General features: G+C 43.2%; 1 long non-coding RNA gene across 1 annotated transcript; it reads left to right on the forward strand.

Annotated features, from left to right (window-relative positions):
* Positions 1-17249: 17249 nt before the first annotated feature.
* LOC142031477 (uncharacterized) lies at positions 17250-22016 on the forward strand. The gene is made up of 3 exons (XR_012650537.1): positions 17250-17768; positions 18646-19739; positions 19854-22016. It is a non-coding gene; the product is annotated as an uncharacterized LOC142031477 (long non-coding RNA).
* The last annotated feature ends 3387 nt before the right edge of the window (positions 22017-25403 follow it).

Consider the following 25403-nt stretch of genomic DNA (forward strand, 5'->3'; position numbering starts at 1 on the left):
ACAGCGTATTGTGCTGGTACGAGGACAAGATGTTCCTCCCTCCAGGCTGAAGCAATTCCCCATGCAGGGCTAAGGTGACTGTGTGCTCTCCCAGCGTTAGCCTTTTGGATGACACGGATTATAAAATAGACCACAAATGCACTGTAAAAGATCTCGCAGATCTTAGCCATGGGAAAACAGCAAACAATCCCACTTCCCAAGGTAACCCAGAGGAAGTGGTGGTGTGGAGGAAATCACCAGGAGACCTTTTCTCATCTTGGTTTTTTTTGGGGGGGAGGACATTCCCATTACCACCTTCCTTCCCAGGGTGCAGCTAACCCTGCTGAGAAATCGCTGCTTGTTTTTCACACAGAGTGCTCCCAGCCTCCCTGGGAAGCTGGGAGAGGTCCAGCAGCATCCCCAGCACAGCTGGGTGGGCACAAAAACCCACCCATGTCCCTGTGTCAGGGTGGGAGAGGAGGGAAGGAGTGTGGCTTGCGGTGGAGGAGAGGGCTACGGGTCTGGCTTTGCAGCCTCTTCTTGGCGATGTTATTAATTCGTTCTGGGACCTTGGGAGACTCATTTAACCTCTCTTTGTCTCAGATTCAAACCTCTACAAGCAGTTATTATAACATTTGGCTGCATTATGGCATTGTTGAAAGGCTTAATTAAATTAAGTGTTCTGAGATCTTTGAATGAAAGGTGCTATCCAAGTGAAAGCTTGTTGATGATGATGACTCTAAATTACGAGGCCAAGTCCTTCACAAGTTTTACTCAGTCCTTGGTTAGACAAAGTTATTTTTAAACACTGTATTTGATGTAGCATTAAAAGTGTTTTGGGAGTGCCATGTGTATAGACGTGACCTCTGACCCACAGTGGGAGTGATTTCTCAATGGAGCGTTTTAATGGTAGGAACCAACCACACACCATTCACATACAGGCAAACGTGTGCTGGTCACAAACAATTTTTATTTTTTTTCAGTTTACTTGAAAACCTTAATTGGGAAGAATGGCTAGGACTTTCAGTTATTTCAGGAGAAATGCTTTTTCAGGTGTGATATGAGAAGGAACTACTCGATGAAAGTAGTTTGCAGGCATCACGGCCAAAAGATGCATAAACAGATGTCTTCTGGCTTCAAACCTGTGAGTGCATCACTGGGAGGACAGCATGCAAAGTATGTTGGGGCTTTCACTAGTTGGTATCTTACCAACAACGAGGAGGCAAAATTCCAAAGTCCTCTTTTAATTTGTCTTCCTTCGTTACTTATGCAAAAACTCCTGTGCTTTGGTAGCCGGGCTTTAGCCCTAAAACTCCTCTCCTTTCTTCTACCAAGCTTCTGTTCACCTGTTTCTTCAGCTCAAGTTTCCTTCTACCAAAATCCCTGACACGCTCATCCTCAGAACTTTTTCTCATTTGGCATCTTTTCTTCTGAATTTGAAAGACAGGGTTTTCCTAACTCCTTTTATTGGGAAGCGTCACCCCCAATACTGCCTTACTGGTAACCCCAAGAGACCATTTTCCCCTACCTCTGTTGCCGTCCTGAGCAAGCTATCAATCCTTTCCCACCAGCTTGTCTTCCTTTTTCGGTTTCCCTCTATCGCACAAAACCTACCTGATCCACGTCACCAGAAACGCAAGAGTAAAGACTTTATCGGGATATTTTAAATGGGCTAAATTTTTTTGGTGGGTACCATAGGCATAGGACCACATCTGGTTTCGGAGTCGGGGCTCGTTACAGGTCTGCTTTACGGCCTATTTTATAATAAGTGGGAGTCTTTCAATAGGCAGGAAGGATGGTATTTTGGTTAGAGCCTTCAGGAGATCAGGATTCAGCTTCTAGCTCTGCATGCTTCCTGTGTGGTTTTGGGAAAGACACTTTGTGCCATAATTCCCCATCTGCAAACTAAAGATGATATTACATCCTGTTTCTCACCTTCTCCCTGCAAGCTCTGTAAAGCTGCAGAGGCTGTAAGCACTGTAGAGCAAATACTGTCACTTTTATATGCAGCGCTTTCCACAATAATGTTTCACTCAGCTGAAGACTAATGACTATTGTAGTGCTAATAATAAATAATAGTTGTAATCATGCATAATACTTTTAACCTTACTTGCACTTAAGGTTGATTCTTCCAGACTTCCTGGAAGTTTATCTTGGGACCAGCCTGAGCAAAGAATAATCATATCAAACTGTGCTAAATAAGGTGGATTTCTTTTCTCATATATTTTCTCTCTATTTACTGAAGGAGAATGAACAGTAGACTTAAGACCATCAAACTCATTTCACCTTTGTTATATTTAAACTAATTAGTCTCAGAGATGAAAAACACATTTCTCAGATTCCAGATAATCTTAAACAAAACACTTCATGCTGATTTTATTCTGCTTCTATCTGTGCAAAGATTAAACAAAACCCACAGTTGGTTTCATCTGCCAGGCTCTAAAAAAAATCCTGCCACAGAAAGAGAGGGGGGAAATAAATCCGAGGCAAGGTTTGCAGTGCTATGAGTTTGCTCATCCTTAGTTTATCTTCTGCAAATGAGCATGTATAAAACAGTCCACCTACTGTTCTAGTTGCTACGATATAATGCAGTTCCACTGAATGATCCTGTTAACCTAACCTTCAATTTGCTGGGATTTGAACTCTGAATTACAGCTTACTAACATAGTTTAACAGCTGGTACAAGGGCTTCTTTTGAATTTTTAATCACATGAATTAAAGATTGCTGGAGATGCTTTTCAGACCTCCACTAGCAGTGATCCAATGTACAGAAAGACAAGTATAGGTAGCCCCTAGAGGATTAAGAGCACAAAGGTACTACGGCTCGTGAAGCTATGCTGCACTCTTTGCTTGCCAGATTAGGAATACTAGTGCAAATTATTCATAGGAAGATAAATTCACATTATGGCTCCAAACGGACCCCGAGACGTTTAGCTTGATTTTTAAAATCCCCCTTTTAGCTTGCATTTTTATACACTGTGTGCGTTGCACAGAGGACAGGTTTTGAAGATAAAGCTTGGTTTAGCAAAATGTTTCTTCTGTTCCATGTATAAAGGGAACACAGGCACACACACAAGCGAGAGAGAGAAAGAAATACATATAGAGTGATTGCAACTGATATCTGGAATGCAATGAAAACAAACATGACTGTCTGTGGATGTTTCGGGGTGGATGTAATCATTTGTTGCCATCGTACAGTGTGTGGAATGCGCATGTTTGGATTCTGCACTCTTCGCGTCTCCCGTTATTTATTCCAAGAAGATTTTTCTTATTGAGGATATTTCTCAGGGAAAGAAAAAAAAAAAAAGGAAGGAAAAAAAGACAAAAATGTAGTTCAACTGGAAGCTTCTCTACCCTAACACGCCAGCTGATGAGTGCTGTGAGAACTTGGGAAAACAGACCCTGCCTCCCAAGTTCACTAGCCCTGCAAGCCTGAAGATCAGCATAATAAAGTTGATGGAGTTGTTTAAACAAAGTAAGTAGGGGGAGGGAAAAAAAAAGAAAGAAATAGGGCAACAGGAACAAGAAAGCATGTTGCTTCTTAATTATGCTGTGTTCTCTCTCTAATGGATTGGCCTCCCCACACGCTCTAAGTAAAGCAACTGGCATGTGGCATCTTCTGCAGAGAGAGGAGCAGTGGCAAGTGTACAGCTGTTCGTGCTGACACACAGGTGTTTGATTTTTGGATTCGTTAGCTAGACAGATTTTTAAGGGTGTACGGGGGAATCATCTGCAGTTGTTACACAGAAAGTGAGTTGTCCAAGAATACCGGAGTTAATTATTATGTAAATCCCACTCCACAGCCAAGGCTCGGAGCTGGAATCGGAACCGCGTCTCCCCCCCCCGTTCCCTGCCAGCTCTGGGTCGCTCTCTGATTTCTTTGCTCTACCCTTTTCATTAAGTGCTGGCAGGGGAGGGACAACCACCACAGCGAAGAGGCGAGAAGGTCAAGTGGCGATGAGAGGCAGCGGCGGCCGGGGCGATCGCCATTCCTCTCAGCGGGCACGGGGTCTCTGGGAAGGTAGAGGTGGCCGTGCCAAGTCACCGAGGAGGTGATGCTGAACCTACGGCGATGCTTTTTGCAGTCCTGGGGGAAAAACCTTGAGATCAGCAGGTGGGGAGAAAGTTCAGATGGAGCTTTGGCTCACTGTGCTTTTATGAACAGCACTTGCTCCTGCACTTAGAGCTCGTGCCTGCATTAATAGTGCTGAGCGACGTGGTGGCTTTGGGCAGTGTGTGGTTGAGGTAGAGTGTATTTGAGCAGAATCTGGAAATATCACCACCTCCTACCAAATTCCTTCTATGGATAACCAGTGTTTCATCCGTTTTCTTTTGCAAGCCTCTTAACGTAACTGCGCCTCAGTTTCCCCAATCAATAAGTTATTTGTTTTCATCAAATGACAAACATTATTTAAATACAGGCCAGGATGCCATATTTCCTGTAAACTACTGCTATATATAAGCTGTATATTTTTAATGATCCATTCCGAGCAAGCAAATGAAACAGAGGCGTCAAGAGTGACTGGAGGGACCTCAACATTAAGGGTTTTGATGGGCTTCAGTGGACGGGCCAATTTCTCCTCCCTGTTCCTTCGGGGCTCCTGGGGCGGATCAGAGAGCTGCTGATGGGTCTGCTCTCCACCCGCACCCAACGGCTCCGCGGGGGAAAAAATGCAAAAACTTCCCGCTTGGCCATTTTTTGACACAATTTCACCTGACAAGAAATGAATTTTTGCGTTGCGTGCTCTGGGACCCCTGGGTTTTGCACTTCTGTTGGTAGCCCTGCCAGGTGTCGGTGCCTCTCTGCCGGCTGCTGCGTGGTAGGTGCTGACCGCCCAAGGTCGCATCGCTCTGGTGATAGCTGAGCATCGCTTTGACGGGCAGCACCAGAAGAGCAGCAGGAGCAGCACGGCCAGCGTTCAGGCTTTCCTGTAATTCAGATTTGAGTGATGAAACCGAAGAATGCAGAGCAGCTGGGTGTGGGTCTCAGAGTGCTGATAGTGGGCAAGCTGGGGAGTATCGCATTTCTCTCCTGGGAATAGGCATTTTTCCTCCTAGAGTTAAGCCTTTTGTTTTGTTTGTGTATTCTGCTCTTAGTTTTCCTCCTTTCCCTGTAGCTGACAATGGGAAATAAATCAAATTCACCTCTTCTTGCTTGCAGTTTCCCAGGGAGGAGGAGAGGAGGAACACCTCAGCCCGTTCTCCCGTGACTCCCGGCCTCACTCACTGATCTCGAAAGCGATGCGTTCCCTTGCCGTGGCAGCTCGCCTGCCCTGCACCCGGCCCGGCATCGCTACACAGTTCCTGAGGTCTGGATATTACCATCCATCACAGCAGCTCTGGTTCCAGCGCTTGCTAAACGTCTGAATTTCCTGCTGGCTCAATGAACAGTTTTCAGCTTGTGGTACATTATATAGCTACCGGGTGAATGGGGCTGAGCGTTCCCATTTGGCTGCGAGTGCCGTGTTCACCTGAGTTCGCTGGCAGGATGAATAGTTCACCGCGGTTCTAGTGCTAACCCCCTTTGTGAACTAGCAGTGAGCCATGTACCTTATTACAAAGGCCGACAGCTCCCTGGAAACTTAAATCCACTCTTTCTCCTTTCCCTACCATAGGGAGCTATAAAAGAAAAGGACTTGGTTGGTAGGCATGTAATATAACAAAAAAACCTCTGTTGTGGCAAGATCCAGACTCCCCAGTAACAATGAGGATTATGCTCTCGCATCGAAAATGCAGTTGCTAGTTTTAACTGCGGTACCTTATTATGGATTCCTACAGTGTACGTTTATGTCAGGGGCTCGGATGTTTAACTTAAGTCAGGTCTGGGTAGAAAAGAGGGCTCGGCACCTTCTGATTTTTTTGATACGGAGGGAAAAGATGCAGCTCGCTATGCTGTTTTGATGCCACCTTCCTCCAAACCACTTCTCAGAGAGCTTTAAATAGCCTGACACTGGCACTGGGCAGGAGTTGGCAGAAGAATAGCTTTTTTTCATCTGATGGCTGGCCAAGGTTGTTTTCAAGAAGGAGAAGTAGAAGGGGAAAAAACCACCACCAAAAACCCCCTTTTGCACGCCAGTCATTCATTGCCTGCCAGTTCCCATGGTTCTCCTATGGATGGTAGCCACATAACTATTCAAAGTACAGTAAACACTGAGGAAAGTGAAAAGGAACTCATGAAGCAGAGAACAGCGAAGGGAAAGAGTTGGATATGGGATACGTGGTAGTAAGAGGCACTTAGGGATCATTTTAGGATGGACCATGAATGCTTGCCTCATGCGCAGCAGCGGCTGGACCAGCGTGCTGTAGGGAGGACCTCACTTCTGCTGGATGGGGAAACCAACTGGTGATACAGCAGCACCCATTGGGGGGCTACTGGGGAGGCAGTAACTCTTTTCTGAGGTATCAAACGTGGAAAAGAAGGGTGTCTACAAATGTCATTCAGCCACACTTGGGAAGAGTACATATAGTCCTTTGCATGGACTGGTGGTCCCAGGGGACTTGTGCCGTCACACTGCCATCTTATTTCTGCTCTTTCAGCCTCTGGAGTGGAGTAAGTGGGTTTTGTGTTTGTTTTGGGGTTTTTTTTAATTATTTTTTATTATTAATTTCTGTTTGTTTCGTAAGTCAGGGAAGGAACAGAAAAAAGAGGAGGTGAAGTGTTTGTTATAGTTTCCCTCCCACATACCTGATGCACTGACATGAAATCGTTTTTATTACCTCCAGGGTAAGGGAGCTGTAGGTAGAGATGCCTTTTTACGAGACCACTTGTTGCGAGAGATATGCATTGCCTTCACTGTATGTAACATATTTAGCCTCTGTGAGACAAAGGAGGTGGTGTATCAGAGAAAACATATTTATCTCATTCAGAACAAACTTTTATAGAGAGAGAGGAGTTATCACTATGGATTCCTCTGATGCAGTTAAGCACAGGAAAAGTGCTCTGATGGGTCAAAAACTTCCCTCCCTGCGAGTAGTACAATGTGTTTTCCATATCGGTTCCCCTTTAATACTTTCTTCAACAAAAATGTATTTTCTTTGACAAGTTGACTGAAACCCTACAGATTCATTTGTCATTTACATTATGAATTACACCAACCCATACTGGATTGGATCTGAGGATAGGTTTTTCCCTAACTCTGAAATAGCATATCCCGATGAAAAGATTATGTGAAGTCTCACTGCCCCGAGACAGTTCTGGGATGGCTCATTTCTCTCTCAAGTTCCTCATGCCTGAGGTTGGTACCTAAGAAAGATACCCGGCTCCTTGCCAGCGCCGTGCCTTTTGCTATTCTCCCTGGTGCCATGGGAGGCTCTCCCCTGCATTCCTATGTGTGACAGGGCATCGCCTGTTTTTGAACTCTTGTGTAAAATGAAAATTCAAAAAAGGAGTTATTTGTGGCATCAAATTATGTCCTTATGTATTTGTTTAGAAAAAACCCAAACCACCAAAACTCCCCCATATCAAACCAGCTATTCAATGAAGGAAGAGAAAGGTGTGCTTTGAGAAGACGACTCTGAAGATGAGCAACAGGAGCCTTTAGGTGGCTGGAAATATTGACTCTTGGGAAGATTAGAGGAACTGAAAGCTGTAGTGAAATGTTATGCTTCCCTACAGCCACAGAAAGTCTTCGTACTCGAGCAGAGCAGCTTTACAAGCAACGTGTAAAAGACAGCGATAAGCATCTGCACGTCTCTGATGACCGTTAGGCTGCAAGGACGGTGGCGAGGAAGACGAGACCCTCGGTGCTGAGCGGTACGAGTCTGCGCAATCAGAAGGTGGGTGCTGGGATGGCCGGGGGTCCTCCACTCGGGTTTGCTCGTCACGTGCTCTGTATTTGTGTAAATAGAAAGAGGGTCCTGGGGAGATCACGATTGTCTCACCAGCTCCCTCACCAGCTTCCAGACCCCTCTCTCGTGCAGCTGCAGCCATGATTCATCTCTGTTCCCATGCTCTCCTCGCCAGTGAGAGCGCGGCAGGCACCTGGTGTGCTAAATAATCCTCAAGCAGTAGGCTCGGAGACCGTTAACTCTTCGGTCACCACATTAGGGTATTTTGCAAAGCGCACGCCTAGCAGTGGGGTAGGATCCCGGAGGAAAGCGGCGCAAGCCCTGTTTCTTATTGAAGCGGCGTAACGGAGGAGCATAATGTTGCAGATTTAATGTACGGGGGAGCCTATTTCAGAGAAATGGAAGGGAAAAAAAAAAGAAAAAAAAAAGGTGGTCTTAAGTGTGTATGGGTCTTCTCAGCACACCTGCAAGTAATATCGGAGAGGACAGATGTGAGATAGAGACATGAAAGGCTGAAAGCCTCTTAGTCCCCATCTCAGCTGTAGGAAGGTAGGGAGCATTGCAGTATCAGGGGAGCGTCTGGGGGAGGTCAGGCTGAACGCTGATAAGCAAAAGGAGGCTGAGAACTCCCTTTGAATCACTGAAACCGGAGATCAGTGCCAGCCTGGGTCCTCTTTGGGTTGCTTCCAGCACTGCATGTCAGAAGGCTGGGATGGAGAGTGACCGGCCGAGGAGACCAGGAGCCCCATCCGCTGTGCACGTCTTAGCATCCCTGCAACCGTTCCCCCGTTCCGATGGTTTAAGAGGCTCCTGCCCTTTTCTGCGCTAGTTCCAAGGAATGATGTGGCCTTGCAGGACCGAAAAAAGGTACACAAGGCGAAGGAGAGTTGGCAATGGCTCTCTTTTGGACCTTTCTCTCACACTTTATGGTCCAGCAAGTGAGGGAGTAGGAGGAACGCGCTCGATGCGAGCGTGTCCCGCTGTGACTTCACGCTCGTGCAGCAGGTTGTGCACCAGCTCCGCCGCTTGGAGCTTCCTTTGGTCTCCTGATCATTCATGGGGGAATTTAGAGCAGGGAGTGCAGCTGAAGAAAATTTCCTATCCCACAAAAGTAAATGCTGCGTGTGTCTAAGGGGACAGGCCTAGTGTCTACAATACACATTAAAAAAAAAAAAAAAGAAAAAAGTCGTACACGCTGAGAAAAGAGATGTCTGGTCATCTGGGACCAAATTCTGACTTTGTTCCTGAGCTGATGAATAATTCAGAGGGCCAAACTGATATCCAAGCAGCAGAGCGTGGGTGTAGACCTCTCACTTTGTAATGCACCTAGTGCGGGTAAGTCATTGTGCTGGATGACCGGTGCAATTCCAGGGACACAAAGTGCTGGAGGAAAGACAGGAAATCTGTTTAAATACCCACCAAAAAAAAGAGATGAGTTAGAGTACGGGTATTTAAAGCTTAAAAGACTTTGGCAGAGTGTCTATTGCTGTCATCCCCTTCTCCTTCCTTCCCTTTCTCTGGTCCCAGTTTTCTGCCATGTTAGCGTGTGCAGAAGAGGTGGCCTTGTCAAGCTTTCAAAAGGCAGCATACTGAAAAGGTCAGAGTAGTATAGTATGACAGAGCATGTAAGTCATTATCATCCTAATATTGCCTTTGTAATGAGAACGAGAGCAGAGCAAATTATTGTGAAATATGCTGTAAAACTTGGGAAAACATCATAGTTATATTGCTGCCTAAGTTCTCATCACTAGCTTTAATGACGAGTGGATTCTATGTGTGTCTTCATAAATGTGCTCTGTAGCTTGGAGGAGGCTGAAATAAAAAGATTTGTGGCAATTTCCATGGTAACTCTTCATTTTTCCCCCCAGCCGCATAAGGAAAACTCACATTACTGCAAGGTTGGGAGAAACTGAAGCTAACTAAAGAGCTTAGGGATTTTGTTTGATTTTTTTGTTGTTTTGTTTGTCTGTTTGTTTGTTTGTTTTAATTTAAGGTCTGTCAAAACTTTGACACTAATTCCTGCCATCTGAGTAACATGAAACTGAGGGTAAGGTATTTTTATTGTATCTAGATCCATTTCACTCATAAAAGTCCCATACAGTATAATTTTATTGCTAGCGATGCCAGGCTATTTACCTGGACTATTTGCTAGAGATGATCCTTTCGCAAAGATTTGGGTGACTGATAACTCACAATCCCTTATAGATCCCTGAGGACAAAACAGTCAAAAAAATAACAATATTCCCAGTTTGGAGCACTAACTGGTAGAAGACCATATAGAAAAATAATCACCAGCTTGGAGAAACACCTCTCCTGTGGAGGTAAGTTCCTTAACACTGCTTCTTTGCGAGTGATCGCTGTGCTGAAATAAGTCCTTCAGACCGACTATCCGCCCCTGTGGTGGACAGCTAGACCAAGAGGGTTCACTACAACTGATGGCAACTAACGGAGACGTAAGTCTGTTTATGTCCTACTGCTGTGTACTGTTTAATGTTGCTTCATGATACTCTTCTATATTCTCATTAATATATGCATTTTATCTTACTCTGACAAACCACAGCCTTTTATACACTCAGAGATTTAAATAAAGTGGATTATGGGTTGATTTATGTAAACCATTGAAAACTCCACTTGAATGGGTTTACAAGCTGGCTTTTGTCAGTTTGGCTTTCTTTGATATCCGAGATTGCAAATTAAAGTACAAAATGGAATGAAAGTTATACCAAATGTGCAATATGTCATTTACACCAAGGAAGCTGGCATTTCAGAGGAGTGAACTGTACGCAATTCAGGGCTTTGATCTTCAGGTGGAAGAAGCTGCAGGCAGAAAGTGCGCACGGTTTGTCAAAACCAAGTTGTGATCACAGGAATCCACCTGTGATGTGTGCTGGCTCAGGTAACTCAGAGAGACAGAAGGAAAAGGGCTCCTTGCCAAGCCAAGATTATGGTCCCGGTCAGGTAATGATGCTACTGTGGCACTATTACTCACAGAGCATTGTGTCTTTGGGACGTTTTCTTTGGGTTTTGGAGTCTTCAGTGGACCTTATGGAGCATACGAACCTCTTCACATAGGGATAAGCTGTCCTGAGTTGGACTTAAAGGTCAATGGTGGGTTGGACTGAAGGTCCCTCAGTGCCACTGCAACATCTGGCAGTGTCCATGAAATCAGGACAAGGGACATCTCCTTGGATCCCTTTTGAAACATCTTTCTGGAAAACAGTGATTCAAGATGGCTTTTGAACTTAGGTTGGGATCATCTGGGATTTTGTCTCAGGCTCAGTGTAGTAAATGGGAGTAAAAGTATAGCTTCATGGCTAATTTTTAGCTTATGCGACAACGTTTAATGGCGAAGTTAAAATGTTTTAAAAGATGGCACATACATAAGTGTTTGTGGCTCCTCATCTGACGAATGATCTGCTCTGACCATGGCATGCACTTGCTTTACGTGAAGGGACTGGAGTCCCACAGGAGACCAGAGAGCCCTTGATGTCAAGGTTTCAGTCGGTTTGGTTTTGGCAGGGTTTGCACAGGATTAGAGATGGTGTGAAAGTCTGTGGGCTCCTTGGCTTTTGGAGGGGAGGCTAGGGGTTCTGAGAAAGCCACCCTCACCCTCCACCTCACCTTGGCAGGTAGCTGAACTCCTCCAGAGAGTCTCTATTCAAAGAACATGAAGCACAGGACTTGGCTCATAAGCAGGTCATGGCCTTCAGAGGAAAATTTTGAACTGAAGAGTCTGCCGTACCAGATAACTATTTCCCCTCATATAAATTTGACTAAATAAGTTCTCAGTACTTCAAAATATCAGGCTAGGTGTCCATCAAATGTCCAGTGAGAAGTGCATGGTGGTGAAAGAGTTAACCGTAGCATCATTAGTTTTCTGAGAAAGCAGTGGGGGGAAGAAATCTGGACCCAGATTCCAAATCCTGGTTCCAGCTAAGCTTCACAGGGTGAATTTGAATCTTCTCTTTAAAAGGCAAAAACAATACGGTGCCCCAATTATTCTTTTATTTTGCAAAATGTCAAGCTGCATGTGATCCATTTAATTTCTACAAGTGTTCCAAACCGGAGAGCTGTCTAGATGTTCCTTTAATTGAGCAATACCCTGCATAGCAACTATAGATTCAAACGTCCCTAAAAAAGCTGCCGTAGACCTAATACACACACACAGAGCTTCAGTTCAAAACCTGCTGTAAACTCTTATTTGGAGTTAAAACTCTGTTTAACCTGTAGTCGTAACTCCTTACTGAACTCTCCTCATCTATTTTTCCTTCAAACTGGCTTACAAAAATGATGGTGTTTTTTTTTTTTAAAGTTGTCTATAAGATCTTCATGTCATGATGGATCTGTGCTACACGTTCACCTCCCAGAGCTGAGAAAAGGTCACTGGCAGTTCACTCCTTAAAATTTGAGAGAGCGAATTGCTCTTTAGTACTAAAGTTACATATAGAAGCTGTGAGACATAAAAACAATATTATGCCAGCTTGTCAGAAATTTGCCAAGCAGCTGTCCTTCAGGTTTCTCATAGATGTATATATGCATATATATGGTGTTTTCTGAACTGTAAAAGGTCTGAAATGCAACTGAAACAACTAATGGCAATTTACTCACCGAACAGAGGACATGGCTAAAAGAGCGAAAACCTTGTTGGTTTTTTTTTTTTATCCACTTTTCTTCTTTTTTTTTTTTTTTCTCATTGGCAAGAATGTGGACTTTGTTTGTCATCTTGTGGGCCTACCTATAACAGTCAAAAGGTGAAATGCCTGAATATTAAGCCATAATCCATCATTGTACACACACTAATTACTTTCTGTCCTCCCCTTCTCTTGTCACCGTGGTCCAAAGCAGGTTTTCTGAGACTGAGTACATTCATCTGAGCTGTTAGCTGCTACGCTCCACCGCATCCTTGTATGATCTGCCTAGTCTCAGTCCCCCAGAGGAAATTTGTGCATGCATACTGTATGTGAACTTTAGATAAATAAATAAACAGGAGAAACAGCTTCCAGATAATTGAAAGCGAGTGAAGGAGGGAGCAAAAAGAAAACAATTTCTCAGGGGAGAAGCAGGCTGAGGTGGCAGGTATGATTAAAATCCATATGATTTATGAGTAGGTACATTACTAACATGACAACCCCTTAGTGTTTGTTTGTTTTGTTGCATTTGACAATAAAGTTTCTTTTTTCACCCACTTCTCCTTTTTTTTTTCTTCTTTTCTCGCCCCCCTTCTCCTTTCTTCCTCTCTTTTTTTCCCCCCTCATCTCCTTGCTGCAGGTTTTGCTCAGGAGTTAGCCACTCAGGAATTCCTAGTGCCTGACTGAGCAGTAATTTAGCAAGCTCTCTTGTGCTCTTTTCCTGTCAGCATTAACATGTCAATTCATTTTAATAGTCTGGGCATGCGCAGAGGGGATGCATTTTCTCAGTAGGTATCCCATGAGCCCACCCCGTGGTGCAGAAATGTGTTATAGCTTGTCTCAGGCCACAGAGACTTCAGCAGGTTTATTTTCATTATGGCCAAGTGTATTTGTTAAGACAAAGCATGAACAAGGAAAAAGAATATATAAAACGAGACTTTAAAATATTAAATGGGATCTACGCATCTGATTGGTAATTTATGACCTATGCACAGAATAGGTTATAAAGGCTTTCTTTGCATGATATTATTACATGGCATGGTTTCAAAAAAATGTGTGCTGTCACTTCCTCTGGTTTTTTGGAAATTAAACGATATCATGCCACATTGGGAATTATCTGTAATCATGATTAATAGTTGAATTGGCTTTTATATTAAACCAGAATTTACTTGCCATCTTTCTTATTAAAGAGCCTTCAGATAGATTTGTATCTAATGTTTTGCCTCAAGTATATAAAACCAAGGACTATGCAGTCCAAAAGGCAATCCTTTGATTACAATATTATCTTTCTATCTTAAAAAAAAAAGTTGAATTTTTATATGCTTTAAAACTTAGGAGTACAAATTGTAGATTTATGAGAAGAGAGAAGGAAAAAATTAGAAAGCTACCGCTTGGCATCTTAAATGACATCTTTCCAGATGCAACCTAAATTAAGCCAAGGTATTTTGGTTGTACAGTACCTTAGCGTAATTAAATATTAAAGCACGCTGAGCTGTGGTATCGACATCCGTATGGTGCAAATACTTTTTCAGCCCAGCTGGACTCAGCTACGTTATCTAAGTGACCTGAAAAAGGTAAGATCATAGCTTATTTCTAAAGGGTTCTCTTCCTCTAAGGAAAAAGCCCCATCGTGGTAGGTTCTGCCTTTCCTACTCTCCGGGCGTTGCCGCTCTCTGTAGGCGCAGGGAAGCTGCAATGTCCTTGGAGCGTGTGGGAACTTGCTTGTGCCCGGGCACAACTGCAGTTGAGTAGGTGGAGGATTATGTCAGGAATCCAAAGTTTTGGCCTGGGGATTCCCTCTCCTTCCACCGTAAAAGGAACAAACTTATTGCCTCAAAAAAAGGAATCCACAAAGTACCTTTTTAAGGCACAGGCTCCTCTCAATGCTGGTCAGCGCCGCATTTCCCAAAAGTAGTTGGCACGGGACCTCGCGTGACAAAATATTATGGCACAGCGCTATAGAAAAGCAAAACAAAACCACGCTTTGAAGCGGAGTTATGTATGTCCGCTGGTCAGACAGTTGCTCTTTATGGCCTGAATAAGCGAGTACGGCAACAGAGGAAATACTGAGTCTAAGGGAGTGCTGCAGCTACTGAGCAACAGCACATCTGTTAAAAGTACGAGTGGTGACGTGGTTCGTGCTCAACGTCTGGAGGATAATACAGGAAACCTAAAATTGGTTTCTGGTGAGCCATTCTTACGGCAGCAAAAACGTAGTTCAGATAAAGGAAACGCTGAGACTGTGCTGACCACCGTGAGAAAAAATGATATCGGAAAGGAAACGTCAAAAGCTATCTGCTCGGCGAAAGCCTACGACTTTGTCAGTGGCATGATAAAAATGTCCTGGAGAGTTGTGGACGTGGGTCACCAAACCACCCCTGGCCACCGCCCATAGACCCTATCCCTCTGGGGAGGGTTATTTTGGGACCAGAGCATTTGTGGCTGGTGGGTCTCAAAGAGGTCCATCTCCTGGTGCTTTTAGGAATTTAGATACCCATGGTGCACAGCTAAGAACTTGTTGTCACTGATGTTTGAGGGTAAACTTACAGAGAGATTCAAGCCCGCCCATATTACCTTTCTGAGTCCCTGTCCTTAAGAGCCCTGTTACTGCTGAAAACGTAGCGATGCGCACAGCTTTGGAGAAAATATTTTACTTCCCAGGGTAAAATATAGATAGGCCAGGAGAAGATCAACCTAAGGTGTCTGTTGGTGTATATTAGTGACATTAAAATATTTTCAGGTGTGTTTCTAGGAAGTGATGTGCATGAAGTGAGGGCGTCTATGGATGTGGGTGGCTATATGATCCAGTAATCGAACTCATTGGCCAAATTTTGCTCAAATTTGACTGTTAGCCAGCAGACACAGACAGTTTCAGTAAATAATAAATTAGGTAGAGAGACTTGGATTAACATCCTCACAAACCAGCATTGTGAGCTTCTTATTAGGTACCTGAGAGTCTGTTTCTGGAAGCAGGAGGAAAGAAAAAGATGTGTTAGAAATAGCCCAACAGTAATAAAATCCTTAATTCAAGGGTCTGCGTGGCTTCTCCTAAGTTTAATAAGTTATAGGGCCAAACTTTGCTCCATGTGGGAGTTTTCTACTAATCACAGTCCAGGGAAGGATGCCTAGCCAGCTCTAGATAAGCGTGATAAGCAGAGGATTAGGTTTGAGAGCTAATTTCCATGTAACTGTCTTTTCCCATAGAGGCTAAGGGTTCATGCAAGGAGGTGCATCCGCCTGTGCCAGACTTTACAAACACACACTCTCATCCTGCAAGTTTTACTGGCAAGTTGCTCTACCTTAAATCACTTGCAAGTAGGGTTTGAACTGTAATTCATGTTGGATTCTGGCAAAACTGGGAATAAAGATGTAAGGAGTGTGATGATGTGGTTCCTGAGAAAAAAGGCAGGGGAAGGAGGGGGGGGGGCACTTTACAGCCACATGACAGTTTCACCATGTGGGAAAAATGTCTTCCTAACTCTAAATAGCAAATTGCAAAATCCCCGAGCATTTCAGGAAGATCAGTCATAGCAAAAAGCAACACAGGAGGCGAGGACGGAAAGTCTGAGTCTTTAGGAGCAAAAGACAGGCAAAGCAGGGGAGCTGCTCAAGGGAAGGGGTGCGCAGGCAAGCATGAGCTCCCAAATTTCCCGATCGGCTGTAAGAGGCTAAAAGCTGCAAGGGAATCTCCCAGCCCAAGCAGGCAGGAGGACCTCGCCATCATTTCCCATCCACCACACAGCCAAGTGAGGAGAAAAGTAATTGGTTTGGATAGGAGGCACAATAAGACATGAAATACAAGCATGTCTTTCATAGAATTTGTAAGCCATAAAAAGTATTTTAATAACATCTGGTGCAGGGGCGTGTTGGAGCTTAATTAATTAATCCTTGCAAAGGACTCGGAAATTCTGGGATCAAAGGTGTTGCAGAAGTGCAAAATGCCATTATTATACCTATAAACGTGTGCTTGTTAACTTAAATGCTGTTTATTTATTGCTGCTATATACTTGTATAGCAGTATATATCAAGTATATTACGAACATTTTAAAAGTACACTTTTTCATCACATAAAGCTGTCCCCGTCTCAGTCCCCCTGAGCATGCCGGTGGTCACAGTGCAGCGGTGGTTAGCAGGTGCTGCTGATAGCGAATCTCAGAAATACGTAATTGACTCCGATAACGCCTCCGGTTTTTTAGTTGGGGTGGTTTTTTTGTGTCTGTGGTGTTTTCCACTCTGTAATATTTGCATGGATGCTGCTACACAAGAAGCGGAGATGATGCACAGTGGCCCATAGCCATGACTGAAGCCTAAAAAATTAACTTCAGGGTTCATTTCAGTTTGGTATGTGGTTGCAGTTTTCTGTTTCCTCTCTCTTCCTTTCTGTCCTAACATCTGTCCTCCGCAATAAAAAACATTAAGTTGGTCTATTCCATGCATATTTTGACTAGATTCATTGAATCGAGGTCTCCCGTCTGCCTGGAGTTGGTGGGTTTTTGATTTTTTTTAAATTTTTTTTTTGCTTGTTCCTTGCTTTGTAGCCATTTATAAATAATAGAAATCACAAGCAATGCTGTGTTCCCACTAATTCAAAATTTAGCATCGGAGGTTGTTTACAAATCAGAGGAGCAAAACACATGTATCTTCAGCAGTCAGTTAGAATGTAGGGTCTTTTTTTTCTCCTCTATTGGAGTATATAGTAAAATTATTCTTTCCCTAAGATTTATTTCAGCTTTTGTTAAATGTTTGGCTTTACGGCTTCCCATAGTTATATGGAATCTTCTTCTGACATACCCTGGGAAAAAAGTTTAGAAATGCACTCTCTGTGATTCATAGCAGCATTATTTAGGCTGAATTTGTAAATTCTGTGCAGATGACAATAGCATCTTTGTAGATCTTTTTAAATATAAATGAAATATGAGTTTTCTTTCAAGGTACAAAATGTCATTAAGGGCTCAGGTGGTTAAAATCAACATGAAAAATACATGCTGCATTTTCTCTCCTTAAATGCAATAATGTAATCAGATTTCAAGTCATCTTACCTACCTCACTTACAGCTTTATGGAGATTAATTAGTTTTTAGCCCCCAGTCACATGATCTTTTCTGACTGCCATTTAGCTACATTTGCTATCTGACTTGAACCTGTAAGCTGTCTCCAGCCCCAGAGGACAGATTAAATTTTAGTATTGGTTGCCTTCTTCCTTTGATTTAAAGGTAGATAGTTATAGCCATGGTTCAATTATTCTTTGCTGTTAATTAGCCATGTGTTGTCATCATTTCTTTGGAAAAGGCACATGTTTGAAGAAGAGGAAAAACGGCCCAAAAGTAGGAGACAACTGTCGGGTGGCTGAGCTGAAAAGATTTTTCCTGATCAGGTGCAGAACCGTAAACCCACTTTTAATTCACATCTATATCACCTCTTGCTGCTTTGTGTATGCCTGGCTTTTATGCACTGCTGATCGATAAGGTTACCTTCTCACTTCAGTAAAACAAGCTGATCAGAAAGGAGGAAAGGAAATATTTCAGCTTCTCTTCCTCAAGCAGGAGAGGTGTGAGTTTGTGCACGGCTGTGACTTGGCTTTTGTTTTCTAAATTTTCTCCCTAAATTAACTTAAACACTTATTCTATAATGTGATTTTATGTAAAGGAAATGTTTTATTCCTTGTTGAGAATGATTTCCAAGGCCATTTAATATCTAAATGAATTCTCTTCTCCTCTCCTAAGTGTATTAGATACAATAAATGTACAGTGGATAAAACAGTGTGTAGACAAAATCCTGCCCTTAATTCTGGGTATCCTGTTTACTTCAGCGAAATCCTCCTTTCTCAAATAAGAAGAGTACACTTTGGCCCGTACTGTGAAAAGACAAGAAACAGATAAGCTCCAGGGGAAAAATAGAGGGATTTTTTTTTTTTTTTTCCTGTTTGTGATTAAAAATAAAGAAGTAAATAATAAAGGGATTTGACTAGTATTGTTGCTTAGGATGGTGTATAACTGGGCTCCTCAGCAGCATATAACAAAAGATCAAAGGGATCTCTGCTTCACGTAAGCAAGCCAGTTCTTGGAGTAAAGGCACGGGCTGCATGGTTTTTCCTTAGGTGAGAGCTGGGAGTGAGTTAAGATAATGAAAGTGTTATCTATTACATGTTGAGAAAGCGTCAGAGCCAAAACCGTTGAAGCCTTTATACGGACATTACGTGTGGCTGCCTATTTGCCATTTGTTTCCTAAATTTTCTGTAATTTGCTCTGCAGCAAACATTCACCTTGGTTAAATAGGACTCCGCTCAGCAATATTCAGCAGAACCGCGGCGTTTCCTGGCTCCGGCCATGAAGGCTCCACAGGATTTTCACTGCTCAGGTGTTGCAAAGCCTAATCCTTATTCAGGAACCAAAACGATCCACTTTCCTTGCCTGCGGTGCTTGGATCCCTGCCTTTGGCAGTAGCCCCAGACTCCTGCAGAAGATGAAGACATCCCTCCATGCCTATAGATGGAAAGGCGCCAACATGGATGCCATCAGAAGGACGCAGCTGAGCATATGCTGAGAAAATTGTGGCATCCATACTGTACATGGGGAAGGGCTGACTGAACACACCAGTTTGTTGAAGCTTATGGCCCTGAAAAGGAAACATAGGTTTCCTGTAAATGTCATTCAGGGATATGCTAACTGTTATTTCCTGGCGCTGGATCATGATGCTTTCAACACATTCTGTTCATCTACCTCTGCTGCCTGCCTGCCTGGCTGTGCACAGCGATAGCTCTCCTGTCTTCTCACCTTTCCCTCCTCCCTGCACGAGGCTAAGGTAAGAGAGACTCAGGCAAAGTGAAAAAAAATGGCTTGCGGATGGAGCACCAAGGGAAAAAAAAAAATTAGAAAGGGACGGGCCGGCGTTGCGCGCCTTCCCGTAGCTGCCGCCGTTGCAGGACAAGTGCGTAACTGGTGTGTTTGGGCTCCTTTACTTTGACTCCATTATGAGTGAACTGGTCCCCTGGTGCCGTTCTGCCATGGCATTTCATTTGTACAGATTGCTTTCAGCCTTAGTGCCTACACTATGGCTGCTCCACTATATAGTCTTAAAAGGTTTCCCTAAGTACCTTCTGCAATACGAGTTGTCTCTTCGGCTGTCTGCGTTCCTCGTCTCCCTCCCTTCCTCCATCCTTCAGGTACCGTGTTTTGGAGTGGAAGCGCCAGCACATGGGATGGTGCGTCAAGCAGAACCGGAGCCGGGCAGCGCTGCTGCACCTCCGCGGGAGGGCCGGCGGCTCAGCATCGCGCCGTCCATCTTCGCTTGGAACCTGGGCCTCGCCGCACCATCCCTCCAGTGCAAAGCAATTAAAGAAAAAGAGGTAAATGCTTGCAAATGCATCAGTTTAGGCTGCTGAGGGCATTATTCCAAGCCAGGAGCATAGACCCTGAGCTTTTGTTCTGGTGATAAAGGGGATATGTTATCTCTATTCCAGCCCCGCGCTGTATAATGCGCCGATGAAAAGCAAGTTTCTCTGCCTACTGAATAAGGATCATTGTCTCGGGGATAATGAGCCTCCACTCCCTTTTGGCTCTCTCTGAAAGACCACAGCACTGGCGAAGAAACAGTGCCGCGGGTCCGCCAAGTGTCTGCTGAATGCAGTGGTGACAGGCGCGATTTTCACAGTTATCATTAAAGGGCATGTGAGTGGTTTTGTGCGCCATGTTATACTGTATCAACCCACGATAAACAAGCAACTGGCTACAGGACTGCAACCTCCTACCATCCACCCTTTGCCATAATGCTATTGTGTTTGCTTGATTAGATTTTTCCCTCCCCTCCCTGCACAAGTCAAGAAAAGAAAGAAAATAAAAATGTTATATTATACATACAAATAAAAACAGAGCAAAAAAGCAGATTATAGTTGGGTACCGGTATGCCGATTTATTTTGCACAATTGGGATAAGCAAGGCTTTTATTAACAAGATAAGGAAAGTCACGATAGCACAAAACTAAGCAGGTGCTCAAATCACAGTAGGAGAGTCTGGAGAACTCTGGCCAAAACTCCAGGTGAAATCCAGTGAAGTTGTAGTGTCTTTGAAAATTTGGCATCTCTCTTTACCTGCTTAAGTATGAATCTAAGTACTTTTATTTAGTGTTATCTGTGTTTGGGAAGCTCAGACCTAACTGCTGACTAGTCACATTCAGTAAAAATAAGGAACCAATAAAGGATGTTTTATCATGATCACTTTCAAGACGTATTTCCGTGAGCAAAAAGAAAAATCATTGGTTTTATGCGAGAAAACCTCTCAGATTTGAAATAGAAAGTGTGACCTGAAAGACTGCAGTAAGACCCCCACGGTGCCAGGCAGGAGGCGGGAAACAAGGTGAACACCTCATTTCGGGTGATGGCTCTCTGGACGTGCCCAACAGAGAAAATATTGGAAACACTTGAAAAAGATACAGTCAAAGAAAGCAAGAGCAGTACTGATTTCTGTGGGGACCATAAGCCCAGATGATGCTAGGGATTTGCCGGGGTCCGGTGGCCCGCAGGGGCTCATTGGTGGCCATCCCCAGGGGTGCACAACCCGCTGGGCATAAACCAACCTACGTGTATTCCCTGACTTACTGTGGAGTTTGGGGTGACCAGTTTGGGGTTACCTTAGCCATCCTATTTCTCCTTTGAGGCTAGATGCTCAGCATTTTTTTGCAAATCGGGCCTCTTTGAAATATCCCCTTTCTCCCGTCGTCAGGAATGCAAACAAATGGCAACAAATAGGCGAAAAGCCAAAGAGAGCAAGATTTAAACCAAATGGGTCTACTTTACAACCAGCTCTGAGTGTGACTGGCTTGACTTGGAGTGGAAACACCTCTGAGGCAAATGGCGATACTTAATGCGAGGAGCCGAAAGAAACATTGCCACAAGGATGCCTCTTCCAGCCATTCCTAGATGCAGAAAAAAGCACAATACTCCCTGCGTCGCCCACCAGGAATGATTGCTCATGTAGGATGCATTATTTGATACCTGTTATTTACTAACGCAGTTGAACTAAAGACCTAGACACTACTGGACCCAGTTCACGAATATTTATCGCACCAAATCCAATCTATAATATAGTGTCAGCCTTGTACCAAAGCAGGAGACAGTAGTATTTATGATTATTAGTACAATATTGAATCATCCTGAACCAATTACTGGTCCAATTACTGTGTCATTATTATCTTCTGAATAGGGCTTGATTTGTCTGTGATAAATATGATGCAATTAAACTACCTTTTTACATAATAAAACACTGCAGGTGTTTATTCTTAAGGGTTTACGGATACCAACAACCAATAGATTTAATTAAAAAAATCCTTGAAATAAATGTGAATTTCATTAAATTGTTCTAGCACTGGTGAATATTTTAAGACTATCTACCGAAAGATTCTCTCTCTCTATAATCTGTCTTAAAAGCTATGCTAAGTGCACAAAAACAATGACTTCAGCTTTTTAATGTTTCAATAATTAATAACATTTCTTTAAAGAATGTGTAATTGGTCTGTAATAGTATAACTTAAGAAACAAAAAAGTTATGTGGGTCAAATTGCTATTACTGTTGTGTCAGTGTGAGGAATAAATGTATGCTGGCTTAACGAAAAATCTTATTAAATTCAAATTTTCTGCTCAATAATTTTAAATTTAATCTTACATTTTTTGCACTACAGCCATAAACATAATATTGACTTAACTCCAGTTTGGTACTAGCAATAGATACAGAACTACATTGTGCTGGCTTTATGTTATAAAAAGAAAAGATCATTAATGTGAAACCCTACCTGGAATTATTTTGTCTCTCAATACTGTGGATAAATAGCTATAGTTTTAGCTATAAACCAGCCTAAGTCAATACAGTACAAATGTGTATGAAACCCATTGCTGGGCTGGTTTATGCTGGTTTTCAGAGGGGTGAATTCCCTTCCCCTGTTGTGCAGGGTCCAAACGAACGGTGATGCCAGTGTTGTCTTTCTCCATCCTCCCTCGCACAGCTGATTCAGGGCTCTCTCGTCAGTGTTGGGTATATGTTGGATACGTTGGGTTTGTCTTTTCTTTTTTCTACGTGGATTGCAGTAACGTACGATGCCAGGAGAATTAGCAGAGCCTCTGGAAACAGGCCAGATGTTTGGTACTGGAAGTTTTCTTGTGTTGGGGCAGAAAAGGCTCAAGGTTTCTTTTAACAGCACATCCAGCTAAATCCAGGACGGAAAGGAGCTTGTAATCCAGTTTCACGGACCTGGTTAGGGAGGGACGAAGCAGAGTTAGGCAGGAGCTCCAGAGCCACGGTGATGCTGACCCTCACCAAGGTGGGCTCATGGACCAAAAACCGGTTCCGCAGCAGTGAAGTTCCCAGGGCTCCAGGCTCACGCACTGCTCCAAAATAAAGCATGCACTTGCAGAGGATTTACTTTTATATCTAAATCATGTTTGATCATTATCAGCTAGATACTTTTACGTACACTTTCAGATATCTCTATCCGAGCTGCAGCAGCAGGGCAGGACATGTACCCCAACTGCCCACCCCGCACCCGTGGAACGTGTCTCTGCACCCCAGCTTCACCCCTTCCCTCCCATCCATCTTCCCTGCAGCGTGGGGAAGGCTGAATGATGAAATGAAGCTTTTGCAAAAGGTTTATTAAGCAAGACATAAGGTCAGGCTTTTAGTTGCAAGGCTGGAAACGAAAGGTTACAAGCAAAACAAATATAAACACAATCCCAGTCTAAGCTTAAACAACTGGATTCCTTTTCAGTTGCTTAGTCCCGTTTCTCAGATCCTGAAGACAAACTGCAGCTGTCGGGATTTGAAGCATCCTAACTTCTGCCCTAAATCCTGATGGCAGGAGCTGGCAGCCTGGCTTCCCTCCTCCTCCTCCTCTTCTGACCATAGCTCTCGGGGCATGTTCACACTCTTTTGGTCTGTGACAAGGCCTATATTTTTGTGAAGCGACCCTGCTGTAGACCCAGCACATAGGCAACGTGTCTTTCCTTCTCCTCCCCGTCACGTCCTTGGTTTGCTTTGCTGCTTTCCCCCAGTACCAAAGCAGATCCGGGTGCTCCCACCTTGGCTTTGAGATGCTCATGAAGGCGTTGGGGGATGCTGATGCCTTCGGTCCCACTTCTATTCCTCGTTCCCATCTCAGAGGTTGCCCACTGACTGTCCTCACCCATCCTTGCTTCCTAACATCCAGGCATGGAGTAACTCCCACAGCCTCATGCTTGCTGAGTAGGACCCAACCAGAGGTACTAGCACCATGAAGCACTGCACTGCTGTTCCCCTCAGGGTTTTTGGCACCAAAAACCGGGAGAAAGGATGAAGTTTAATAACATTTTCGACTTGTTTGCAAACTAAAATCAAGACTGATTAGGCCAGAAACTTCTGATGATAGGAGCGATTAAATAGCCAAGGTCAGCTTTGTGCCTAGTGTACATGGGGGATGTTGCACTCTCTTTGATGATGGTGCTCTGATTTATATTAGTCGCGGCCCTACACTGAAGCATGGATCAATAAACACTGAAACAGAAACACATTGAGAAGAAGAGCTAAATTATGGGGAAAAAAAAAAAAAAAAATACCCCCCCCCAACGAAATGACAATCTAATGGAAGCATCCTGGATAGCTAATTCTGATAATTATTTCAAAGCAGCTGACACATTTGGGTTTCCACTGTAGTCTCTGTGCCTTCAGGTCGGGGGACCTGTATCGGCATTCAGTATCAGTTTCTGAGGACTTTATCCTGAGGTGCGTTGTGTCTGCCATACAGCACCAGGTAGCATAGCAGATCTCAAAGAAAAAGGTATTAATGGATGGATAATTGCCCACCTTGTAAAAATTTACTAGGAACCTGATACTTTTATCATTTGTCACAACTCCACGGTGTAATAATGTAGGAAGTATCATTGGTGCTATAAAAAAGTGATGGTGCAAATTACCCTTCTCTTTTGCTGAATGGTGCTAAATAGCAGGGAGTTCCCATTTTTTTATTGCCAGAATTTCAATAATTGTAGATGTACACTTGCAGGGATCAATTGATAATTTGGAACATAGGCCATCAATATTTCATTTTCTCTATATTTTTAAATGAAGGAAAGAAGCCCAATTTCACAGTGGTAAGATTAAAAAAAAATCTCATTTTGTTTTCCTGTCTACTGTTAAGGAAGAAAGCTCATTTCTTGCAGCATAAAGGCATATTAATGAATGCAAAAAGCATTTTCCATATTGCAGAATAAAATTTACTGTTCCAACCAAAGATATTTTATATAAATTAAGAGTTTGTTTAAAAAAATCGAAAATGGGAACTCAATTCTAGACAATGCTTAATTTAAACTAAGTGTTAAAATAAAAGCAGTAACACTGAGAATAAATTAATGAACTACAATTAACTATATTTACAGTAAGTGGTTTGGTTGGAAACACCTATTCCTTACACTGATAAAATAAAACCTGCATTCTGCAAAAGCTGAAATAAGTTAAATGAAGATGCTTTTAACAAGGTTATTACTTAAGCAGTGACAGGTTTACAGATTTTAGCACCATTGGGTTTTCACAGGAGCTACAGCAAGTGCTAAAATAACACACACCTTCAGGTTCATTAAATTCACCAGTGTGATGAAATAACTGATATTTTTCTATATTACTATAGTGCCTCAAAGAACTGACTATAAATAAGATACACTAATAACAACTGTTTGCAGTGCTAAAACAATAAAATAATTCTTCCAGGCTTATATGCAAAGGAAGAAAGAAATGTAAGGCAGACTCTTAGCATAGTTATATCTGGTGGCTTTTATTCTACTGGTACCATGCCTTCAGCCATTTGCTTATCACAGAAATGCCCTATAAAATGTTTTATCGTTCATTGTGGCAGGAAGAAACTTGTTTAAAAGCTACGTGAAGAGGGGGGTCCTGTCCCGAAATACTCACTTTCTAATCTGGTGTTTATCGAAGCATTTCTGAAGACCAGCTTATGCAAAGAACTGATTTTTAAAAAGGAGCGTTTCAGATGATAG

Source organism: Buteo buteo, chromosome 5, assembly GCF_964188355.1.
Source record: "Buteo buteo chromosome 5, bButBut1.hap1.1, whole genome shotgun sequence".
Taxonomy (NCBI): Eukaryota; Metazoa; Chordata; class Aves; order Accipitriformes; family Accipitridae; genus Buteo; species Buteo buteo.